Genomic DNA, 7,093 nt, shown 5'->3' on the forward strand with positions numbered 1-7,093 from the left:
CAGTGTGTAGTTATATCAGTCAGTGGCTTCATACATACATGCACCGATCTTCACAAAAATAATGTCACAGTAGCTCAATAATTAAAACAATCTTGCTAACAGTATTATCTTGCTTTTTTATTTTGTGGTTTTACAGGTGCACTTGATGAAGCACTGGATTACATCAAGGAGTTGGAAGCCAGACTACAGAAAGTGGATTTGTCTCCCACACTTTTTAACAGTTACTGTGCCTCTGATGACCAGATTCGGTTCTACACCAAATTTCCATCTGAGTGCATGTTCCGGATCTTCTGGGAGTCCATTGCACCATCTGCATCCCGCATTGTGTACTGGACCAGAGCGCAGAAACTTGGAGAGGAAGCATTTTCTGAACCCAGCCCTGCCCACTGCATGCCTTGATGTACTCATTCAGGGTTGCAGTGGGCATGAAGGAGCAGCTTATTGCTGACATGTTTAAAGTCAGCATTGCTACTGTCAGCCAAGTGACCATCACCTGGGCCAACTACCTTTTCATTGTGTTCTCTTCCATGAACATGTGGATTAGTCGTGAGAAGGTAAAAGCCAGTATGCCTCAGAGATTCCTAAAGTTCTCTCCAAACGTACGTGTCATCTTGGACTGCACAGAAGTTGCTCTGCAGACCGCATCGTCCCTCACCTTACAGTCCTAAACTTTCTCTGCATACAAGAACTGCACCACTCTGAAAGGGCTGATCATAGTTGCTCCCTGTGTGTTGGTGACATTTATTTCAGCATTATACACAGGCTGCATCTCTGACAAGGAAATCACTAGATCAGTGGAACCCATCCTATGCTTGAGCCAGGGGATGAAGTCATGGCAGATAAAGGCTTCCTCATTCAGGACCTCCTTCATGAAGTTGGAGCCAAACTAACCATTCCACCATTTAGACATCCTGGTCAGTTCAGCAAGAAGAAGACAGAGGACACCCAAGCCATTGCTCGGCTGCGGATCATTGTGGAGCGAGCAATCACCAGGATCAAGTCCTACCACATCTGGGATTCTCCGGTGCCACTCACTTTAATTGGAACTGTCAATCAAATCTGGCACAACTTTTGTGTTCTGGCAAATTATCATTATAAATTTTCCTAGTGTTATGTAAATAGTTACTTAAATGTTTTGAATTCTTTCAAATATTTGAGCAGCATACTGCACTGTTTCTGATTTTTTAATTTGTGGATTGATTTAGTTGAATTGCAAAGGAAAAAAGTGCAATTTCCAATATCTAGTAAAAACAAAAAAAGTTTAACTATTTAAGGTAACATTTTATAACTACATTATACATTGATAGAGGATTATGCTGCAAATGAATATCCATCAAATCAAATATTTAGGGAGTACCAAAAAGCATTTGTAAAACAAAAATTACAAGACAGATTGTTCAATTTTATGTAAAAGAACTTGGTACTTAATGTATTTTTCATGAGTAACTAAACTATTTACAAACTATTATTATACTAAACGTTTTACAAACTATTACTATACTAAACTATTTACAAACTATTACTATACTAAGCTAATTACAAACTATTACTATACTAAGCTATTTACAGTGATTGACAGCCTTATTGCATTGACATAAAGACATCGATGAAGGTGTTAAAGTAAAACATCCAGTTTAGATTTCATCTGAGCAATGAAAGACTCATCACACCATACCCGCTTAACGGTTATTGTTGTAAGCGTGTCAGTGACAAAGTCGCACCATTCCAATCCAGTGATTGCCAGCTGACCCTGTACCTGCCAGAAGTATGCATGTGAACGCCTCAGACATGCATGGCCATTATAAACCTTGAGGTGAGCAACCTGGGACACATTTTTTGTACTGCTTTTAACCTCAACCAGTCCAAATGGAGGCGATTCTGATGGGTCATACACCCTGCCATCTGGAGTTGCACCAAGATATGGTGTGTCAGGGTGAACGATGAATCCCACAGGGAGCACGTTGACCTTCAATATATCATCGTAGTTTGCCTGCACCTCCGACTCCATCTGCAGGCCACGCTTCATGGCAGCAGTTTGCCTCATGGACCCCCTGATCATCCGAGCTGCCACTGCCATGGCAACAGATTCCTCCTCCGCACTTCCCTTACAAAAAAATCCCACGAAATTCACGTGATTCCCATTTTCCACATGTGGTTCACATAATCCCCCAAAAAATCACATATTTCCACATGTGATTCCCATTTTTCACGTGATTCACATAATCCCCCCAAAAATCACGTTTTCACATGTGATTCCCATGTGATTCACATGTGATCACATGTGAAAGTCACATGTGATTTTCGTGGGATTTTTTTGTAAGGGTTCCTCTGCAAGCATCACGGAAATGGCTGGCAGTAAGCCTTGGTTGTCAAAGCTGTACCCATGCTGGACATCTGGACTGCTCCCTGGTTCTGGCCTCTATTTCATAACACATTTGTAGTGATACTTGCAGAGACTGAAGATGCATAAGTTGACCAAGTGTAGGCACAAAACACATGTTAGGTAGATTATGCAACATCAAAGGAAGAGCAGGGAAGTCTGGAGTCGTGGTACAGAATGATGCTACCACAGGGCTTCTCAGGTGGGGACTGGTAAGACATCGGTGAGCCCTGTGGCACAGGCCCAAATTTGGATGGTACCAGCTCCAAGGTTGAGAGACCATCTAGGACAAGCGAGATAAGTGGTGGGGACTCCAGCTGGCATAGTTTTTCTCCCGATGCCAGAATGTCGCGATCTGGAAGTGGTCCTACAAACACATGAGTGACATAATCAGAATAAGTTTTGATAAAGGAAACATAGGCATAAAAACATTGAACCAACAGTTATACCTGTGTAAGCTCTGTAAAGTGTGGAGTGCAGGCATCTTTTCCCCACAGTTTTGGGCTTTCGCACCACCACCTCGCTGGCAGGTTCAGGATGGATCCCCTTAAAAGAAAAATATGTAAAATAAACTAAAAAATACATAAATAAAGGTTAAGGGACAGGTGAGCAATTTGGTAGGACACAATGGAGCAGATTTGTGAGAGTTAAGATTTTTACTTAACTTATAAATGCTACTAATTGATACTGGTTGAGCCTGCATTTAATTTCATTACCAACAAAAACAAACTATTCCAAACAAGTTAGGAGAGAAAAAATGTGTTTGACACAAGTAATATTGAGTTGAGAAATTTCACATGGGACTAATATTACACTGGTGGGAAAGGAGCCTAGATGGCTCTGCAGCACGGTCAAAAGAGGAATAGGTGGCCACCATAGCTATATTGTTGTTATGATAGTCATAATTATCATATACTAAATTATATAACAGAAATAAATGTGTTCCACTCTCCTTTTTTTTTTTTTTTTACCTGTGTTCTTGGTCTGTGCCATCTTTGTACATCACTCGTGCAGGCCAGTGCAGAAGGAACAGCTGGAAGCTGGAGCTGGGAGTAGTGTGCAGCCTGGTAAAGAAGTGCAACTATATGATTGCAAAAACCTTTACCAGCTGCACAACTACACAAATAAGCCAACAAGTCAGCCTTTTCTTTTTTAACACCCAGTGAGATCTAAAATAGATAATTATGTTTAGTACATATACATAAATTAATACTTGTTATTATTTAGTTTTAAACAAGTCATAGATTCTAGTTTGAAGATGAGCTGCAACAGCAGCAGAACAAAACAGACTATGCTGAAACCGCAACAGAAGACAAATAGTAACTACTGAACAGGAAGATGTAGTTCAGAAATTGTCCATACATGAAAGTTCTTCAAATGTCATAAATGAACAAGAACTCGAACTAATGAACATGAGCCAACCGGCTTTCTGACTGTTTCAAACCTGCAGTCTGCATGGTTCATCATTTTTCTTCATGGACCTGAAGCATCTAGCTCTGACAACTACCTGTCCCTCGACAATATTTGACACTATAGGCATGCAGAAGTAAAGCAAAATTTGAACATCAAGCATCATCTAGCATCTCATAACTAACATGTAGTATGTTTTCTTTTACAAATTGTAATGACAAACACATATCAGAATGTTAAAATATCATTTAAAAGTTTATACCATGTCTGTCTGAAATATTCCAAATAATTTAGCACACTAAATAAAGCTTCTTTATGACGATGTTTATGTACTTCATAGGTTGTAGCTATCGGCTAGCTCGCTAACCTACGTCTTTTCTTACCTTGATACCTGTGGATATATTCTTCATGGAAGAACTTGTATCCTTTCTCCAGTTTATTGGATCGTGAATTTGCCGCTGCGATTTCTTCCACATCAGCAAAAGACAATTTTGGCAAATTAAGCAACAATATTAAAAAGACTTTTTGCTTTGTGTACTTGAATAGACTCGCTAAAACAGGAAGTGTCCCAGCACCAGGAGACGATACTTCCGGTTGCCGTGAAAAAGGCTTATTTGATAAACAACGAAATGCTAACAGGAGGAACTGGTGCTCCTCTCTCATTAGCTCTTTTTGGGTTTTTTTCTTCACATTTTGAAGGTTTCCCAGTAACACAGATTTAAGGAGGCAACTGAAAGCTACAGTAAGAAGGGAGAGTTTTGTTGCTACAGAATCGTCTCAGCTCTGTCGTGAACATTTCAAACCAGAGGACTTTGACAAGACCGGCTTAGAGATGATGTGACCCCACCTGTCTTCAACTTCCCATCTCATCTCTAAAGAGGAGGTGATTTTTTTTTTTTTACTGTACATGTTAACAGAAATGTCTATGATTCATGTTTAAAACCAAAGTTAATATTACACTTTGTTAAACCTGTTTTTACCTGTTAGTTCTTTCTGCATTTTTAGGAATTAATGATGTGTTGTGTATTACAATACACTGTGGGATACTAAAACCTTTTCAAGTTGTTTTCAATTAAATTGTTTTTAAGTATTATGTATCATATATTTTAGGAACATAGAAACCTGAAGGAAAGCTGCAGAGAGCTTCCAGTCGACCTTTCTCAACATTTTCCTGAAAGTGAACCTCAGCTCTCCAGCCCCAGTTAAAGCAGGGCAGTGTAAGACCCTGGAATGACCTGGAGTTTTCAAGGATTATGTTTCCAGGCCTTTAAAAAAAAACTGCATGTGTGTGTACACACACAGCACACAAAAATATAAAGAAATTATTGATGTGGTGTATACAGAAGGCTCAGGATTTTGTGTGTATATTTGTGTGAGAGAGTGAAATAAATTTAAATGAACAATCAAACTTGTTTCTTTATCAAAATATGAAACTCCTATTCCTGAAGACATACATACAGAGGAATGTACGCTGTCGCCCCCTGTGGTCGCAGAATATGATGGGTCGCAGTATTTGGTGTAACAACGGAATGTGCTGCTCCCTCTGCCTTCGCCATTGCTAGACTGCTTTTCGGAGGGAAAGTACTGAGGAGTTCAGTGCTTCAGATGCATCTAACCAACCAATAGGCTGACATTGTATCATAGCATCATAGCGTTATCTCCAACTTTTGCAAAAAACACAATGTTTAAGAGTCTGTGTATATTGTCTCCAAAATACCTACCCATGATAAATCCTGTCTGCTCAGGATTTATAATTTCCTTGATGACTTTATTGACCCGTTTGGCTAGTACTGATATAAGAATACAAAAGTCTGTATAAAGGAGCAATATTGGTCTGTAGGATTCACACTTACAGGGTTCCTTGCCCGCCTTATTAGGATTGTTTCATTAATTCACAAAGGTGCCATAGTTCTGAATTGCAATACATGGTGGTAAGTTTATAGCAATAATTGGGTTATCTCATCTTTAAACTTTGTATAAAATTAATTAATAAAACCATCAGATTCCAAGGCGTTCACAGGCCAGAGAGGTAACCTAATCCCTCCAGTGAGTTCTGGGTCTGGCCCTGAGGTCTCTTCCCAGTGGGACATGTACGAAAATGCCTGAACCAACTCAACTAACTTCTTTCAATGCAAAGAAGCAGCAGCTCTACTTCGAGCTTCCCTCGGATGACGGAGCTCCTCACCTTATCTCTAAAGTTGAGTCCAGCCACCCTACGAAGGAAGCTCATTTCAGCCGCTTCTATCCATGATATCATTCTTTTGGTCAGGGGCCAAACCTTATGACCATAGGTGAGGGTTGGAACATAGATGGACAAGTAAATGGAGAGTTTTGGCTTTCGACTCAACTTTTTCTTCACCACAATCGATCAAAGCAAAGTCCTTATTGCTGCAGACGATGAACCAATCGATACATCTTCTTCTCCGTCCTACTATCACTCGTGAACAAGACTCCAAGATACTTGAACTCCTCAACGTGAAGCAGAAACTCCCCCCTGACCCAGGGGGAGCATTCCACCCATTTCTGATTGAGAACGATGGCCTCTGATTTAGAGGAGCTGACTCTCATCCCAACTACTTCACACTTGGCTGCAAACTGTCCCAGTGCATGCTAAAGGTCATGGCCTCAAGACGCCAACAGAACCACATTATCTGCAAAAAGCAGAGACAAGACTGTGAGGCTCCAAAACCAGACACATTCCTCTCCACTACTGCACCCCGAGATCTTGTCCATGATCACCACAAACAGGATTGGAGACAAGGGACATCCCTGGTGGTAAACAACCCGTAACAAAAATGAGCTCCACTTTGTGCCAAGAATGCAGCACAGCTCCTGCTTTGGTTATCCGGGGACCGAGTAGCCCTCAAAAGCAACCCAAGTACCCCATACTCCCGCAACTCCCCCCACAGAATGCATCTGGGATACACCTTTATACACCTTCTTCAGATCTACAAAAGACTTGCAGCCTCTTTTTACATATTTTCCAAAAATTTAAGGAATATGGATCTGGTCAGCTGGTTTCTCAACGCAATTGATACAATTTCCTCGACTGGGTGAAGGAGAGTCCAGTCTCGGGATATGTCTCGCTGGATATACAGTGGATTCCTGGCAGGAGTGGAAGACTGTGTACCTACCGACGTGGAGGTTCCTATTTGGGTTTTTGATAACAGGATTTCTGCTGTTTGGACCAGGCAGTTACCTGGATTATCGTCAAATTCGTGGATGGGTTCACGGATCGACCAGCACTCAGACTGTAAACAGGAGCGAAATTGCAAACTACTCCGAACTGGCTGATATTCCATC

At 40.9% G+C, this 7,093-nt stretch overlaps 1 protein-coding gene and 1 long non-coding RNA gene across 2 annotated transcripts in view; both read right to left on the reverse strand.

Moving 5' to 3' along the window:
* Window positions 1–7,093, reverse strand: part of mfsd4aa (major facilitator superfamily domain containing 4Aa) — a 74,616-nt gene that overhangs the window by 39,519 nt on the left and 28,004 nt on the right. The window lies entirely within an intron of this gene.
* On the reverse strand, window positions 1,536–4,579 carry LOC108250381. Its single transcript, XR_001809279.3, has 3 exons — window positions 3,352–4,579; window positions 2,822–2,926; window positions 1,536–1,966 (listed from the first exon to the last, which is right to left on the reverse strand). It is a non-coding gene; the product is annotated as an uncharacterized LOC108250381 (long non-coding RNA).

Source organism: Kryptolebias marmoratus, linkage group LG4, assembly GCF_001649575.2.
Source record: "Kryptolebias marmoratus isolate JLee-2015 linkage group LG4, ASM164957v2, whole genome shotgun sequence".
In the NCBI taxonomy this organism is placed as follows: Eukaryota; Metazoa; Chordata; class Actinopteri; order Cyprinodontiformes; family Rivulidae; genus Kryptolebias; species Kryptolebias marmoratus.